Here is a 19,545-nt window from a genome sequence, read left to right as displayed (position 1 = left end):
TGTCATATGACACAATTCACCCTAATTGCTATGAGTCAAACCTGCCAACAATGTAATTTTGTATGTCTGTGTGCTAAACTTGTGTTTTATTTTTTAATGGGATACAATTCACCCCTTTTGTTTTGCAGTGCGATTTAACACGATGTGATTCAATGCAAAAAAATATGATGCTCTACAAATCAATATGGCACAGAACAGATAGTTTGATTTGATTTATTAGGTTCTTCTTAAGCCGACAGCAAATCATAAATGAACTATAAAGGGCCATTTTACTTCACATATTTGTTCCTCTAGTACTGTAACTCAGTAAGCATCTCAGATGAGTCACGACAAAATAGTCCAGTGCCACAACAAATGAAACGTTTTATTGGATATTCTAACGCGAAATTAGGATATTTAAAATATTTAAAGTATCATCATTTTAATAGAACTTTGCATGAATAATAAAACAAACATCAGTCAAAAATATCAGTGGTTTTTGGAGGATTCTGCTCCATACGTGCGATGGACATGCTACCAGAATAATCCATGACGACCAATACACGTGTAATGAGTGGAGACATAAAACAGTGAGAGTATGTTAGGCTATGGATACTTTTCTCATGGCACTTTGATTTCGTGATCTCTATCCAGGCCATCAAGGGGCTTGATTTTCACCATGTGCTATTAATTTAGGTCGACGGTATGTGCAATTTGAAGACGAGGGAGCGTGCTTGAGAAACATTTAAGAGAGGAGGAATTAATCTAAATGTTAAATTATTGGTCAAACATTGTTCTACACATTTCAAGGGCATAGAGCCTCTACCAATCATTATATATAAAATAAATCATTTGTTGCCAATGCAACTGTATTTCAGAGCCTACAAAGGGACAGAGAGGAAAACGGCTCAAAACCAGTACAGCTCGTAATGTCATGGCCTTTATAATATTTACTCTTCGACCTTTTGATTATTGCTGCACGACTGCTCCTACCAAAACCCATTCATTCATTCATTCATTCATTCAACAATTCCATTCATGTGTCCTTGTAGAGTATCAGCTGGACGGGTGCTGTGTGATGTCTGCTCAAATCCAGCTGTGAAGACCTGTCTGACCTGTAGGGATTCCTACTGCATGACCTGCATCAGGCCTCACTACTCTGACCCAGATCTGGAGAGACACCAGCTACAGGACCTTCAGGATCAGAGCCTCTGTCAACAGCACCAGAGACAGCTGGAGTTCTACTGCAGGACCGACCAATCACCAATCTGCTCACGCTGTTTTCTTAAAGATCACAATGGACATGACGTTGTGGAGCAGGTGGGCACACATACAGATCAGGTGTGGTGTCTTTGTTATTATACCACGGCTTGGTTGGATTTTCTATTGTGACACGTGCTTTAGAACATCAATTAACTTGGATATATGAAGCAGTTCCAGGTTTTGTACTGTATTTTGAAGGAAGTACAGAGAGTAGCAACAATTATACCTGCAAATGAACACACAAGTGTGGCAACTCAGCATCTTTGATGTGTCAAGACACTTATTTATATGAACATCACAAGAGTAGAAGCATGTTAAATATGTCAGAAGTAGCTTTTAGTTTATCTTTGCTGAAGACCACAGTGATTTTACTAACCTTAAGCTCAGCAGAATTCTGGGACATGCTAGCTTGGCAATGAGAGATATGGAACTAACGACTGAGCTTTGGCCATAGCAACCATCCATTTAGAACTAATAACTGAGCTTTGGCCATAGCAACCATCCATTTAGAACTAATAACTGGGCTTTGGCCATAGCAACCATCCATTTAGAACTAACAACTGGGCTTTGGCCATAGCAACTATCCATTTAGAACTAACAAGTGGGCTTTGGCCATAGCAACCATCCATTTAGAACTAACGACTTTGGGTTTTAACTTAAAAAAAGACTCCTTGTGTGGCAGAATGTATGGCAGAAAGTAGTAGTTCTACAATCAAGTCTGTTTTAGGGATCAATGTGTAAAATGATATTCCCAAATGAACATAACACAAGTGTGGCAACTGTTGCATAAGTGGTGGCGTGTCGTTCGTTATCCCTTCTTTACCCTACACAGCAGTCAGTCTCTCCCCTGTCAGTCTCTGGACAGGCAGGACATTCTCAAGATGAACCCAGTTTCTCTGCTCTCTAATGTTTTATTCTTGTTTGCACAGGATGCACACGAGACACAATGCAAAGTTACGAAAACAGGAGGTATTTAATATTTTAAAACTTTTATAAAAAATAAGTAAAAATTTGTGTTTAGCACTAAAACCTCACGTTTCAGCTTCCATCTCCACCTCCATCATTTTCAGGTGTTCCTCCACCTGGGCAGATCCAGTTCCCCTCAGTGCAGCCAGACTCTGTGACTTTAAGATGGTCACCACCAGAGGGCGCTCCTGGCCCCCACAGGTACAGGGTGACCAGGAGACGAGGCCAAGAGCAGCGCAGCATCCTGGTGACGGGTCTTCAGATGGAGGTGACAGGACTTCTTCCAGGAGAGAAGTACCACTTTACTGTGGCCACCCTCAGTGAAGATGGCCGCCAGAGCCCATGCGTGGGGGGATCTGTACACACAGGTGAGGATTAACACCTGACTCGTGGTCAGTCCATAACTGTTTAGTGTTAGAAATTTGTGAAAACTCTCTAACTTACATATCATGAAAAAACTACCATAGACTGACCACACATTTCATCCAAGTGTTACAACCCTGGCACAGGGGGAAGCAACACAATGAGAACCGGAAAACCCAAACTTAACACACATTGGTGTGAGTTGGTTCATCAGAGACGAGATCTGGGTGTTTCTCAATTATCTGAATAACCGGGGGCTTCAAGGAGGACATGTTAGCCAAGATTTTAGAGTTTTGGAACCTGGCCTAAGAAATCTCTGCCGAGCTAGCAGACTCTGTATCATTGACAGAGCTGGACAAACTGGTCCAACAGAACCATCACCAAGCACGGAAGAGGGAAACCTCTGCTTAGCTATTGACTTAACTACAGGTCTCCATAGTAATTGCATCCTCCGGCGCCATAGTGTAGGGTCTGTTCTTTATTGTAATGTTTTGCCAAAACCTGTTCGATCTAAATCTAAATTGCCTTAAGAGTGCCTGAAAGAACGATGTCAGATGGATCATACGGCTTTACACACATTTTATTATTATTGTCACCTTGATTATTCCATGACAACTCAGCTACACAAACTGTTGATGGCTAGATGAGAGAAACAGGGCAATCAGTCCATCTGGCCTGTAATTCATAGCTGCACAGTTAGGAGTGCTCTTAAGGAAACAGGGGTCTGTTTGTCTAATGCAGAGTCTTGTTGATCTTCAGTGCTGCTGTTGGGGGTCATCTCCTTTACTAAAGTGCAGTCATTGCTGTGGTCTTTATATTATTTAACATATGGGCCTAACAAACATGCATGAAGGCAAGCTACATAAGATATTAGGAACATTGGGCCTCATTCTCGAATGCAGTTGAGAAGAATTTAAGAAGGAATTTCTTCTGAACTCCTCTTCCGGTGGAGTTAGGAAAACATTTGCATTCATGAAAGTTTTCTCATCTGGGATTTGTTCTGAACTTCAAAAGACTTTCAGAACGCGAAATAGCAGTCGTAAATCGGCCAGAGTTTTCTCAATTGTGATTCCTTATAAAACCACAAGATGGCCCTGTAAATTTGTGCGAAATCGTTGCTGATTGCGTTCATCAACTCTACAAACATCCTCAGATTTAAATAATTATAATAATAATAAATGAGAATATTTGTATCATTAACAATTAGGGGTGGGAATTGGCAAAAATGTGACGATTCGATAGTATTGTGATATTTGGGCCACGATTTCAATATTATTGCGATTCTTAACATATTGCGATACAGCCAGTATTGCGATTCGATGAAAGTTGCTGTGTTTTTTAGGTGTTTGTTGATGAAATTGCGGGAGCAAATGAAAGTTGCGATAAAAAGTTCAGAATTTCCCTCTTTGTAATTATAAATGAGTTATTTGTTGAAAAAGAAGTAATTAATAAACAAACATTCATTAAAGCCCAAAACCATTGTGCTCTTAATAACCTTACCAACATGCCAAACAAAAGATTACCAGGACTACAAAATAGGCTTTACTTATCCACAACGAAGTGCACCACGGATGTGGTGGCAGAGTGAAAGTAAAAAAAAAAAAAAAATGATAAAATAAATTAATATATCTCTACTGATCTGTGCTATAAATGTAATATCTACATGATTCCAATCATTTTGAGCATTTGTTATAATCAAATCATTGAATTTGCGCGTGTCCTGTTCAAACAGACAGGATACATTGTGACGGTGAGGCAGCGATGAGCTGTGCCTCATCTCAGATTGCGCAATCCCTCACAAACTGGGTTGAGCGCATGCGTAGAACCTATTTAGTCTTGGTGAGCTGACATAAAACCACTGTGAAAAAACACAGAGGGGAGGCAAACATTACCTCTGCCTCAATGAATCCCATCGAGAGCCCAACTGTCTCCAACGGTTATGCTTGTTCTGCCGTTGCTTTTCTTCTACACTTATATTTGACCTTGACCGCGAAAATGGAAGATTCTATAGCTAAGCTTAAACATTTCTCAAAACTGGACTTTCAAACAAAACGTAAAGTTATCAATATTGGGAGACCAATGCCGGAGCTGAAAGGTACGCTTCAAACAAAGCTAAAAGGTATGCTTCTCACCCCTGATTCGCTAACATTACATTGATACAAACCGTGTAAACCTGTTTGTGTTCTGGTGAAGCCATTTTCATTTGAATTTGCTGTTGAATGCACGACAACAAAGCACCGCAACAAGCGCCACCTTGTGGATGTAATATGCAAATGTAATATTATCAGAGTAAACTCTGAGATAAACAATGGTGAAAACCCGAAAGTAAAGCACATAATTATATAATATTGCAATACTTGCGCTACTGTATCGATACTGAACAGAATCGATTTTTTCCCCCACCACTAATTGTTACATTAGGTCTCTATTGCTCGTAGCTTGTCTGTTCTCTCCCTTGTACGTCGCTTTGGACAAAAGCGTCTGCTAAATGACTAAATGTAAATGTAAATGTACACTGCAAATGTAAGTGAATGAATATAAAGTATAAGCAATAAACTCAATCGCGTTGATATAGCCATAGTGTAATAGAATGGACACATCTTCATCCTGCAACAGTACCTCCACCTCTGCACCGGTGAAGTTACTTTCTGCTTTGACATGACTCGCTTCCGAGTTGCTTTCGCGTGGACTCGGTTGTTTCCGACTGCACACGTCACTGCTGTTGCGTGCCCTTATATCGAGCTGGCGGGGCGTATATGTATGCAAATCCAGGTACACGAGAACGCGCTTTCAATTTAAGAAAACTCTTCCGGGGAGCACTGCACATTTTCAAGCGTTCATGAATGTGGCGGAGGTCTTTTCCTTACGTTGTTTTTCCGAAGTCCGTAAGAAACATTTCAGAAGAAACTTCAGAAAATGTTCGAGAATGAGGCCTGTCCGCAGAGATAACGTATTTCCTACAGGATCCGTATTGAAACCGGAAATGGGTGATTTACTCCGTTTGATTGGCTAATAACAGGACCTTTACTTTTTCGTTGAGAAATTATGTTGTTCGCCTGACATTTAAACGATCGGTTTTCTTTAAATTATTATTATTTTTGTGAAGTTATACGGCTCAATACTTAATTGACTTGTTAACCGAACTTTTACGAAGTCATACAACTAAACACACAAGTGACTTGTGACTTTTACGAAGCTATATGACCAAACACAAAGCTAGCACTGTTAATTCCGGGACGTCAGAGGCAATGTCGACATCTTACGTTTGACAGCGGGCTTACCAAACACCGTATAGTACAGAGCTAGGTCAATTAGCTCACGTAAAATACTGTAATTTAAGATAACCAATACCCTAATTTTCCCCAAAAACCATCGATTGCGTGTGTTTGTGATGTGTACCATGTATCCTTTATCAGTCATTCAAGTTATTTACGTGTATTTACCGCTAGCGATTGCACCGACAGAAGTGTAATTCAATTGCTAGCTAGCTAGCTAGGTAAATTAGCTCGCATAAGATACTGTAATTTTTAGCTTACCTATTACCTAATTATCACACAAAAAACATCGATTACGTGTGTTTGTGATGTGTAACATATATCCTTAATCAGTCATTCAAGTTATTAACGTTTATTTACCGCTAGCGATTACACCGACACAAGTGTAATTCAATCGCTATTAATGTTGAACTTGAAATTCAACAAGGTGACACAACATTAAAAGTCAGGCAACGACATGGTTCCTAAAGAATAAATCAAAGGTCCTTGTCCATTTCTGTTCAGGACATGTGACAAGTTTTATCCAACCATAGACCGGAGTAAAGTGACGACTTCCGGTTTCAATACGGATTCTCTGCTCTGATCTCTGCCGACAAGGCCCATTATTTCTGTGGAAAAGTAAGTGTGGAGGTTAGTAGGGATGGGTGGCCTAATTTCTTTAGGTTACCGTTTATGCAGCAGAAAAAAGAATGTGCGGTATGAACGCCTGTCAATCATTACACCAAAAACATTCAGGTTGTCTTTGAAGTATCGTAGCGCCTGACCTAGCATCTGAGCTGAGTCTCTACCAACAAGTCCCTAGCAACGCAATGGAGAGAATGTGCTGAGTGTTCATCAGAGATCCTCTGTATTGAAGATGAAGGACTACAGGCTATGCCAATGGCATGAAATAGTACACACTTCCAGTCTCCTAAATTGGGAGCCTCTCCTCTGGATAGATGAAGGCACAGGAGGGCATTGCAATACCACACCAGGTGCCTCATTCAGGCCAACGCAGCTGGTATGAAAAGGGACAGTAGCTAATATTAACAGATCATATTTTACTTACCTGGCTGCATCCTTTGGAAAAGAAAAGATAGATAAGTTCTTGTTACTGCAGCCTATTGCAGCACAAAGCTTGGGCATTTTTAACACTAACTATACATGTTTAATGCTTGCGCCTTATTTTGCCACTTTTTTTTATCAGTAGCGAAGTGTGATAAATGTAAGGAGGCCCATCACATTATTTGCCTCTTCAGGTACACAATGTTTAGCAATATGGTGCTAAACTTATGCTACGTACATTACACAGTAACAGTGCTTCTAATCACTTCAATCAGCACCATGATAAGTAGTTTAATCGTCCAAATCATAGTCATCACTTACTATAACACAAAGACAAACTAAGAACAATATAATCCAGGTAATGAATGCCTGTAGGATTGAAGTTATCAAAATGATAAATAATTAGACAAAGGGGCTGCCTTCAGACACTGTAAATAGGACTATGTAATCACAAACTGAACATCAGGAACCGAAACATTGGATGATTGGTTTTGAAAATATAAGGAAATATACTCTTGAGCCCCATTGCAGTAAAAGATGTAGGGCTGTCCTTAAAATGTTTGAGCTCAACTTACTTCTACAACAGCGGTATTCTCCACTCTTTCAATGAGGCGAAACCATCTGGCATTTACAGGCACAAGGAAATTATCCCTGTTCAGACTAAGAGCAGATTCATCATGCCCACGAAATGCCACTTCTTGCCCCCCCCATGTACAACACCACACTGATTAGCCTCTTCACTTTCTCAAGGCTTTTAGTTACCTGGCTATAGTGCTTTTGGACGCTTATGGCAACTGCTTGATCGGTCAAGCGTTACTTTGCCGAATAGCTTTAATTTATGACTAGATGTTATATGGGATTTCTCGTGTCTGTCAACATGACAGACCAATTCAGATAAAATTGCAAACTATCAAACTATTGGTTGTTTGGCTTCTTCCTCGATTGAGAGAGGAGGTGTGTGACGGTGAAAAGTGAATGATATTGAAGGACATGTATCGCCTACCTCAGATCATCTTTCTGTTATAGTTAGTTTGAGTTCTAAATTTGTAATGACTATGACTAGCTGTAGACTCTGAACTGAGATCTGAGTGAATGTCCATTTTAGAGCAAGTTTCCATCCTTGTGTTTCATGAAATGCCTCTGCTCTGTCTGTGATTGGAACTGATGTAACTGATGTTACATTTTCTTTTCTGCAGAGGTTCCGATGCCAGAGAATCTCACTGTAGAATCCAACTCCTCGTGTGTCTCTTTGAAGTGGACCAAACCAGAAGGAATAGACCAGGTGTCTTACCTGCTGGAGCTTTTCTATGAGGGACAGGGGGAACAGACGAGGATCATTAGCACAGATTTACTCCTTCATTCTATCTCGTACTTCCAACATGGCAGTAAATACACTGTCCAAGTATCTACACTGAAAAATGAACGTCAAAGCAAACCCACCTCCAACAGTTTTACAACAGGTAAGAAAAAAAGACAAAACTTCTGTATGGCTGGAATAAATCATCACTTATGTATTACTGTAATACTCAATTTAAATCTTTTCAGTGATCCCAGTCCCAGAGCATCTGACTATAAGCTCCATCTGTGCATCATCTGCTAACCTCAGCTGGCTGGTGTCTCCTGAGATGAAGCAGACTCCACACAGCTTCCTGGTCTCTTACCAGAGTGAAGGGACTGAGCCAAAGTCCATCTCTACTGAGTCATGCAGCACAGACATCACAGGCCTGAAACCAGGAACTGAGTACACTGTTAGAGTCTACACTGAGCTCAGACATGGAGGAAAGAGCCAGCCTGCTTCTGTTCAGATGAAAACAGGTGAGATATCAGGAAGGGGAGAATGATTCCCTGAAGTGTTATTCATGATTGAGCTGTGTTATTAATGATTGATTTGTGTTGTTTTTGAGGCACAGCACTAGTATGTACAGTTGGCAGCAATAATCTGATCTAGAGAAGGAGTGCCCACAGGCCAAAGTGTAGTAAATATGGTGGACAGAGGCCCATACTGAGGCAACAACTCTTGGCCTAGAAAATAAATGTGGATCCACACTTGTCCACATCTGTCAATCGTCAAATTAATTTAGCATAGTCATTAAATATGATATTGCAACCAAACCAGACCTAAGCATGAATTCAGCTTTCTCCTTTCTATTGATTTAAATATATTTGGTCAATGGAGAAAAGTATTAATAAAGCTCTTACAGAAGCCCAGATTATGGTTATTTGGTTTCCTTTAAAAAATATAAAAAACAAAAAAATATAAAAAACATTATTTGTTTTGACTACACTATGCAACAATTTTGAGGTATGTTTATTTATGATATACGGTCAGGTATGTTTATTAATGATATACAAAAGCGTAAATGTAAATGTGAAGGACAAATAAACACACCTGCCATCACTACTAGCCATCAAGGATATGCACTTTGTAGTTCTGTGTTACCCTGCTAAAATGTGTGGCGGGGTGGTACCCTCAGCATTAAATGGTCTCTCTGATAGTGTTAGGACCAGGAGCTCTCTAGTTATTTCGACTACTGTACACCACTCTCACAAATGGGGTGAGAGACCCTCAGTTGAGCACACTGTAATTAAGGCTAGGTTCCCTACGCATGCCCTGTCCAATCCAAATGAACTCAAGCAGAGGCAGTGGTATCATTGATATAAATACAATGTTTATTTTGTCCACAGTTGTAAAATCTGACATATGTACATTCTATAAAAATACCAAACACTAAGGGCAGGGGCGTGATTGTGGGCCTAATATCATAACATCTAGATATCACTGCAAACATTAGGCATTGTATGACAAACACACTCACTGCAAAATGTACTAATACGTGTCACCAGGTTAACAAGCCCGGCATACCAAAGGCTCAAAATACAGGTACAACCCCAAAATAGTTAGCACACAAAACAGGCCCCTTAGCAAAAAAAAAACTGAGAACAGAAAGAAACCAAACAATGGGAAATGAATATGGGAAAAACGGTGGCAGTTGCTGGACAGAAAGAGATACCTGTATTACATAGAAATACCTGTATTAGCTACACAATACAAACAGCATCAGTACATAATTGTTCTAAAATACTTATTTAACAAACATACCGAGGGCTGTTGAATTTGTAACCTTGCAACTCCACGCTTGTCCACCGTCAAGTTAAGCTGAGGAGGCTGTCGCTACGTGGTAAAAACATTAGCTAACATCAAACCAGTTTGACCACCATTAAAACATGCTAGCTACTACTAATTTGATGTGTTGCCAGCCTACCTGAATCACACGGAGCTAATTCCTAAAGCGTTAGGTAAACCGCACAGCAAACAATTACTACACACCAACTTAAATTATCGCTGGCCTCATTAAGGAAGCAGCACGTCAGCCAAGGGCTGCCTCAAAGCTCCTGGGTCCTAAAGCTAAACGAAGTAACACGTCAGCCATGGGCTACCTCAAAGCTCCTGGGTCCTAAAGCTACCCGGTTACAAATGTAAGAAAGGACAGAAAATGGACTGGAGCAGATAAATAGAGTGTGTTGTCATTATAGTAGTGGTTGCTATGGCGTTGCTAGTCATGGTGGTTGCTATAGTAATTGAAGTGGGTGCTATGCTGGTTGCTAGGGAAGTCATGTTGGTTGAAGGTAAGTCAGAAATAGCTGACATAAAAAGTTGAAAAAAGGGTGGGAATTGATGGACAGAGTGATCATAAGAAAAAAGGAAAGAAGACTGAACAAGAGTGTATAAAGACAGAGTGATGAGAGTGCAGAAGAAAAGATTGACAGAAGGAGTGAAGCAGAGATATGGTGTCACGGAACTTACGGGAGGATTCCAGGAAAACAGGGGTTTATTGACGGAACAGCCAGGGAACAGGGGAATGGACACAATACAGGGCGGACTAACAGACAAATGGGAAACACACAGAAGAGACTAGACTAACCTAAAGACAGGACTAGGGGAGACAGAACTAAACTACAGTCACACTCTGGAATTACACAAAACACCGGAGAACACAAACACAGCGTCTAACGCTGGGGAACACAAACTGGGAGAAACTAATAAACTAACATACAGGGGATACTAAACTAACACAAAGAACTATAACTTGGAACATTAACTAAAGATCCAAACAAACAGAGTCTCACTCTGGCCAATGTGTGCGAGGGCGCAGAACAGAAATACACGGCTGAAAGCCGGACAAGAAAGTCACGTTAGACCTGGTGTCATATGCACGGCACTCTGGGTAATGTAGTCTTGGAAGCCTGGAGGCACGAAACTTGCTGACGCGGAAGGCAGCGGACAGGGAGCTTGCTGGGATGATAGCCAGCGTCAAGGAACTCCAATGAACGGAATACACAGTCGCGGAACTGGTCGTCTCGGGCGGTAGTTTCGTCCATGTAGCGATACAACCAGACACGGAGTGAAGGGTATATATAGGGAGTGAATCAGGTGTGTGTGATTGTGTGATTTGGGAGATGTGAATGCAGTGCAGCTGGGACGGTGAGTGATGCTGATGACTTGCAGCTGGGAGTGTGAGTGAGAGTGAGCGCTGAAGGGGGCATGAGCGGAGCTCAGCAGGAACGTGACAGATGGAGTATGTGAAAGTAGACTGCGAGTGGATAGAGAGAAAGATGGAGAGATATTAATTAATATCTTAAAAAGTATAAGTTCTGAAAATTGAAAAATACATAGCAGAGGTGTCCTCAAGACCTACGCGACAAAGTTTGAACGAAGTTTCTACTTTAAGCAGTGCGAGCTGAATTAATTGAATTAAAAAATTGGTAAAGAGAATAATAATCATAAGAAGAAGAAGAAGATTTCATGTACTGTAATAATTCCTTTCTCACACTAACTACTTATCTTAAACCAAACAGGGGGGACTAAAGAAGATGGCGACTACTTCACACGTTCTGTGGACACTGAGGTATTTGTAATCATATGTTTTGAAGTGAATGTTTATTTACCTGTTTAGTTTGATACAATTTAGTTTAATATCCCATATTTAGTACAATGAGATCTTAATTCAGTTGTATTCACAGTAACTCTGCCAGATAAAGCGTGAATGGCTCTCTGTCTCTCTCCCTCTTCCACATACATAAAACAATATCCCAGAGATAATACATTTTCATTCACACTCAGTCACATTCAGTCAACCATAATGATAAAGTAAGGGGTGTTGTGTATTCCCACCAAACCTGTATAAAATCATGTTGTTTGTTACCAGTCTATATACATTAAATGCGAAAAATAGAATAGCGGAATCAGTCACAATGTGCCAATTATGTCACTTGTTATGTTTCTTGGGCCTTCTTTTGGTGGCCGTCTTGAATTTACCTTTTAAAAATGCCCTTGATGGGTCAAAATTTGGCCACCCCTTCTGATATGATGAGAGACAGCCTAAATAACGCCAGTTGGGCCCTTTTTGAGGTTAATTCCCACTATAAAGGTGAAATACTTTTTTGTATTCAGGGTAAACTGGTTTGTGTACAGACAACAAAAGCATTTTGGGTAAAGCCTTCCTTAAAAAAGCAATACATGTATATTCCCATCTCATCAATTGTAACGGGGGTTGTTACTGATGTTACAGAAAGAAGAACACCGTTGGGAAACAGCTGAGGATCCATTCAAGAAAAAAGAAGGACCCAGAAGAACAAACAATCATCAGGAATTAAAAGAACTGTTTACCAGATTGAACCTCACAGGCAGAGATAATAGCAAACTGTCAACTTCAGATGTTCTTAAAATAGACGTACGCTCATGTAAGCCTCAGGGTCCAAAGGTAGAGGGAGAAATAGCACACACTTTTCTTAATCTGCTTTTTATGATGGACTACAGAGCTAGGTACATTCCCATCAAAGAGGGAAATATTGAATTGAGTATGAACATTTTTGAACATGAAGATGGAGATGTCTTTGCTTCTCTCTTTAACAAAATAGATATGGTCAAAGAAGAGGGAAAACAGGCCATCTCAGATTCATCCAATGGATATTCAGATGGCAGTGTTTCACTCTGCTGACCCATTCCTCAGGCAGTCCCTACTGACCAAACTCTCAATGTGTCAGTATGCTCTGCCTCTGCTAGTGCCAAACCCTTTTACCTCAGAGATTGAATTCCCTCTGTGGGCGTTCCGTCAAGTGTGCAAAAGCTGGAAGTCAACTGATGCTTCAGGCACAGTGACCATCCATAATGAGCCAATGTGTGGAGTTGAAACGCCAATGGTTTCTGTTTTCAGGCTTGGACCTGTGTCCACATCCAAGTCTCAGCTCATAAACTCTCTCCTCAATGAACGACACAGCACATTCTTCCACAGGCACTGCCCAGGCAGTAGCAGAACCCGCCTGCTGATGGATGGTGTAGTGGAAATTGCCTGGTACTGTCCGTCTGGTAAGGACACGGATCACTTTCCTGAATGTGTTGCCATCTGTAATCTCCACGGTGATGGAGAGGCCTGTAAGATGCAACAAACCATTTTATCAGAAATGGCCTCCGTTAATGTGGCTTTCTTACCCAGCCTTAGTGAGACTGGCACAAGCATGGCAATTGTGAAAGAGCTCTTCAGCTCCCCGACAACTCTGATTTGTGTTCTCACGGAGGACGACTCCCTGCTAGAAGAAGTGAGTAAGGGGAAATTAAAAATGGGATTAAGAGACAGGAATCAGTCCGATATAGTTCGAGAGTTGAAAAAGGCAATCAATGAGGGTTTGTCTCTGAGAAGGCTTGATCATTTTAGCCTTGAAAATCTGACAAAGCAGTCTGGAATGAAAGTTGATGAGGATGATGGAGATTGCAGAATGGGTAAAGAAGTTGCACTGAAGATTAAGGATTTGCTGGAGGGAAATAAACAGTTAAAAGTCAAGGAACATTTTCTGCCGTGTCAAGGAAAACTGTGGCATGAATGGTGCCAGAAAAACAAAGACCGTTTTCACTTACATGGAAACCTGGAGAAACAAAAGACTCGGATAACACAGGAAATGTGTTCAATACGATCCAGGCAACTAGAGGCTGGCCGCAGCGAGCTCATTAAGTTGTTTTTGGACGCCGTGGACACACTGCCATTCCTCAGTAGAATGTATTTTTTGAAATGGACCAGCATCCTCATGGACAGCTCCACATCTGATGAACTACTGGAACTCCATCATCAATACGATGAAAAATGGTCTAAAGTTTTGGTTCTGAAGAAGAAACACAACCAATCTCACCAGCTGAAGAAAGAACAGACCGAGCTGAGGAACATATCTGACCAAGTGAATGCAGCAACCTTTGGCCTGGAACACATCCTGCGAGAGATGGGGCAGATATATGAAGCTGATGTATCAGTGAGTGCTGGAGGAGATCAGTCAAAGCTCCCAGCAATGGCAGCAGAACTCATGATATCCGGGCACCCACTAGAGTTGATGGATGGTGATGCTAGTCATGTTCCATTGATATGGATTACTGCTGTCTTGGATGAAGTCATTAAGAAAATTGGAAACAAGAGAATCTTTGTCTTGTCCATTTTGGGCATTCAGAGCACTGGGAAATCCACAATGCTGAATGCCATGTTTGGACTCCAGTCTGCTGTAAGCGGAGGACGGTGTACCAGAGGGGCCTTCATGCAGCTAGTTAGTGTCACCGGGGAGATCAGGGCACAGTTTGACTACATCCTTGTGGTTAACACTGAAGGACTACGAGCCCTAGAGCTTGCTGGGAAGGCAACTATCCACCATGACAATGAGTTGGCCACATTTGTCATAGGCCTAGGACACCTGACCCTGATCAATATATTTGGGGAGAATCCTGCTGAAATGCAAGACATCCTTCAAATTGCTGTGCAGGCTTTCCTACGGATGAAACAAGTGAGACTGTCTCCCAGTTGTGTATTTGTACATCAGAATGTTGGGGACATCACTGCAGGAGAAAAAAACATGGAGGGAAAGAGACGTCTGCAAGACAAACTAGATGAGATGACCCAGTTAGCAGCCAAAGAGGAGGACTGTGATGCAAAGTGTTTTAGTGACGTCATTGCTTTTGACTCACAGAAAGATGTGAAGTATTTTGCACAACTCTGGGAGGGCAGTCCACCCATGGCCCCTCCAAATCCATGCTACAGTGAATGTGTTCAAGATCTGAAGACAACCATTCTCAACAAAGCCTTAAAATCAACAGGTATGAGGCTCTCTGAATTTAAGACAAGCATCTCTGATCTGCAGAATGCCTTGTTGAATGAGAACTTTGCTTTCAGTTTCAGTAACTCATTAGAGATTGCCATGTACAGGAAGCTGGAGACAGAATATGGCAATTGGACCTGGAGCCTCAGAAACGCAATGCTACTCATTGAAAACAAACTGCACAACAGAATTGAGAATGACATTCTAAACACTATAGAGGAAAGGTTTCTTTTGGCAGAGATGAGGCCCACATATGAGGAGGTTGAGAAAACAATGGCACAATATTTTGATGAACACACAGACAAGGACATGCTGGTACAGTGGAGAGGAAGGTTTGAATCCCATATCTGTGATGTTTACAGTGACCTTGTGAAAGAGACACAAAAAAAGTTGAATGACCTTATTCAGCAAAAGAAGAGTCGGCGGAAGATGGATGAAATGAAGACAGACTACGAAAATATTCTCTTCAAAAAGAGCAAAGAGCTTGCCTTGAGTCTTAAACAGATGGACAGAAGTGAAGAAGCTCTTAAGGAAGAATTTGATGAAATGTGGGAAGGCTGGCTCCTGGAATTGACAGCAGGTTTACCTTGTGTGAAAGACTGCAACATTTGGGAGGATGTTATGAGTATACTTAGCGAGGGCTATGAGACAAGGGCTTTGGATGATCGGTTTAAACAGGGTGACTATAAAAGCATTACCTGTAGGGGTGACTATTCCAGGTATGTTATAGCCGTAGAGCCAGAACAAGCAAACAAGAAAAAACAAGCAAAAACAACACATTTTGTAGCCAATCTTTGGCAACTTGCAGGTTCCCTCAAGACACAGGAAAGACGTGGTTTGACAGCTGAGCAACAAGAATCTCTAAAACGCCTAACTCAAAGCATCCATGGGGACGTTGAAAAAATCATAAAAAGGTGCTCAGATCTGAGAATGGGCTACAGTAAGACTTACATTCAAGAGATAGCAGATACAGTCAGGCTCAGTGTGAGGGAGTATGAGCAACAGATGAAGCGTGGAGGTTTTGCCTTCAGAAAGATGTTCACAGAAGATCTTTTACTGTTCGTGTGTGATGCTGCAAGCAAAAGTTTTTTCGAATTTCATACAAAATTCCAAAAGGATAATGATGTCTTCATCTACCTGGAGGATCAGAGAGGTCAGTACTACAAGGTCTTTAAGAGTTTTTTGCAAGGGGCAATATTACATGCAGTGTTTGGAGACTTCATATGCAGCAAACTGGAGCTGTACATCAAGCAGGTTGTGTATGACCAAACTGCTATTGATTTAGCAGCTGAAATGCAGTCTAATTTTCCTGCATTCAATGGGAACAGGCAAAACCTGGAAAGACACATTATCCTCTCTTTGACAGAGGAGGAGAATTTTGACAAGTTCATGAAATACATTCACAATCCAAAGGAACACTACAAGAGTTTCATAACAGAGCAGGTTAAGAAGTATATGGCAACGGGAAACAGTCCCAGACTTCTTTCAAAAATTCAAGGAAACCTACAACACAAGATAAAATGTGCACGAGATGCAGCACAAACAGCAACAGAGGAAGTCAAGAACAATCGTGGGGATGCCAACTTGTGGCTGAGGCTTTTTTCTGATGAACTAAAAGGCGAGCTGAAATTTGCTGAAAGGTCCTGTTTTGATGCCTCTGAGATCATTGATTTTGATTTTCTTGAAAATGTAGTTCGTAAAGGTCTAGACAAAATTGTACCCAAACTCAGTGAAAGTTTCAGCCAACTGTCTCTCCTTCAACCTGAGCAGTTTCGGAGAAGACCCGATGAAATTTTGATTGAACTTTTCTGTAAGTGTTGCTGGGTCCAATGTCCTTTCTGTAAAGCAACCTGTACCAACACCCTGGAAGATCATCCCAGTGATCACAGTGTCGCTTTCCATCGCCCAGATGGTTTAATAGGAAGGTATTTTAGTGGTACAACAAACCTATGTGTAAATGTCTGCACAACTGCTATAATAAGTAATGGTACGTTTTATCTATCACATGACAGTGAAGTGGCAATTCCTCTAAGAGAATATAGAAATGCCGGGCCAAGATATGCCAACTGGTCCATCACTCCTGACAACTCTGAACTACCTTATTGGAAGTGGTTCATGTGTCGATTTAAAGATGACTTGGAAAAATACTACAACAAAACATTCCAAGGACGTGGAGAAATTCCTGAGGAGTGGAGCAAGTACACGAAAAAGCAAGCCAAGGAGAGCTTAGACTACTTTTGAAATTCATTGGATTTCCACAGAACTTCGTAAATCTGCTATGATAATAATAATAATAATAAAATGGAATCCATCGTATAGTTGGAAGCATTTTCTCTATGTACATCAAATAAGGTTCAAGTGTCTATTTGTTGAAAGAGTATTTCACATGTTTTATGTAGATATGATCCATTTTTTCTTTCTGTCTTTTCTTTACTATGATGTTTATTTAATTACATTTGTACATTTGAGCTGTTTTTTGTTTTATCCCATATCCTTTATCTCTATATCTTGCTTTTATTTAGATTAGATATTTGTATTGCTCGTTTAATCCTTACTTCTGAAAACAGGGTAGCTTGAATGAGATGAGGTGAAGTGAGGTTCCTTTTGTAAATCATTTCTAATTGATATGATTTTTCAGCTGCATATCTCAAATGCTCATTTGTTGAACTGTTGAGGCTGTTGTCCTTCCAGCAACATGCAACAATTACCGTGTGATTATTAACCTCTTGTTTTTTTCACTCAATGATAAGTCATTTCTCGAATGCAACTTGAATAAAATGTGAATATGACATTGTATTCCTAAATAAATGTTTTTAGGTAAAATTTCACTGTGACTTTATAAAGTTCTTCTCATAAACTACAGTTGAGTATGAATCTATTTGCAAGAACCATGTTATACTTTAGTTGATGACAACATCTGTGTAACGCAGCAATGTACACAATCTGAATAGCTGACAACAATAGGTTTTGTAGCCTAGTCTCTGTAAATTGTCAATGAATGTAAGGATATGAACTACAGTAAGTGTGAGATGAGTCTATGTGTAGCAGGCACATTCAACTACAGTTTATTACCCAGGAATATCCCCAATATACAATTTAGTCAAAATGACAGTGAGTGTATCACCACTGAGAAAGTTGCTCCTGTTTGAACCCTTATGGTGCAGAACTCTCTCTACATTATACTGCTCAGAAGCAACAGGGGCCTCAATAATAACCTGGCTCTGTACACCCATATTCACTACACAGACCAATGTGCTCTACACAGACAGGTGTAGTGCTGAGGTTATTTAAAAATTGTCAAAAATGTGTGCACAAAAGAAAGACATACTAAAACAAATTCTTGCTCCAGTGAAAAGGCTACTATAGACTACTGTAGAGGGAGACTTCATGAAACCTCTGACACTGAGCATGAGCAGAGTCCAGTCTTTGTAAAGAGTAAGCTAGTGGTCAGCAGGTCAAAATAGTCAGGGGTCATAAGAGAGAAAAACAAGGTTTTAATGGAACAATCCTGGATGGATGTGGACATTAAGACAGAATGAATGTGTAACACTGCTGCTCATTCTGATTAAGAAGGCACTTGGCAGTGGTAATGGGGTACACTAAACGTAGACTGAAAGTGTCTATTAAACGGGGCCAGCAGGTTTAAACCCTGATTACCCAACTTAATACTCAGGTTTCATTTTAAAACAAACAACTTCAGACTTCTCCAGTTTGATCTGGGTAGCAGTTCAGGCTTTAAACAGCCAGTAGCTGTATCCACTGTGTTAGATTGGGAGGTTTGGCTCAGCAGAACACCACCCAGACTGCATATCCAACCTAATATGGCTTGGTATGTGTAATGTAAGCTTGATAATTATCCATGGCCAATCTGAACAACCAAAGAGCCTTTGGAACAGAGTTGGCAGTGATAGGCCTTTAGTGACATCCTATAGGATAATGGATAGTACAAAATATTACATTGAAATGTGGGGCTATCCTTCAAAGGGGGCATGTATAAAAACCTGACTTGTTCCTGTTACGTCCTCCTGCCCTAGGGGTCGCTGTTTTCCCTCTAGCTACATAAGTTACAGGTGGAAAGCTATGGAAGAAAGTCCAGGAACCTTCAAAAGAAAAAGTGAGGTGGCTCCACAATAAATTGTCCCACTTGTTCATTATTCACATTACCCAAATGTTGTATGATGTAAAATAGCTTAACAGGACACATGATATGTCCTGTAACAACATAGAGAAGGGGGCAACATATAAGTCAAAACCAACTATATTTATTGACTAATCTTTACAAAAGCAAAATAAGTTATGGCATAGAAAATAGCTCTTTACAGTTATGAAAATAATAGTGCAAGTAGCACTATTCACCCTCCAAAAACCAGAGAACTTCAGATATGTGTTGCTTCACCTGCTCATGTTTCTTTACCTTTTTGGACAGATGGTGCATGTCCTTAACACTTCCAACACTAAGGCCTGTTTTTGACTTTGTTAGGTAGTCTGCCATGCCTGATATTTTTGTATATTTCACTAAACTAAA

The 19,545-nt window shown here is 40.6% G+C and overlaps 1 long non-coding RNA gene across 1 annotated transcript; it reads left to right on the top strand.

Moving 5' to 3' along the window:
- The first annotated feature begins 2,172 nt into the window (after positions 1 to 2,172).
- On the top strand, positions 2,173 to 8,322 carry LOC122133387. The gene is made up of 3 exons (XR_006152724.1): positions 2,173 to 2,211; positions 2,313 to 2,576; positions 8,087 to 8,322. It is a non-coding gene; the product is annotated as an uncharacterized LOC122133387 (long non-coding RNA).
- Positions 8,323 to 19,545: the final 11,223 nt, after the last annotated feature.

The sequence above is a fragment of the Clupea harengus genome, chromosome 2 (genome assembly GCF_900700415.2).
Source record: "Clupea harengus chromosome 2, Ch_v2.0.2, whole genome shotgun sequence".
NCBI lineage: Eukaryota > Metazoa > Chordata > Actinopteri > Clupeiformes > Clupeidae > Clupea > Clupea harengus.
This window is presented reverse-complemented; position numbering and strand designations above follow the sequence as displayed.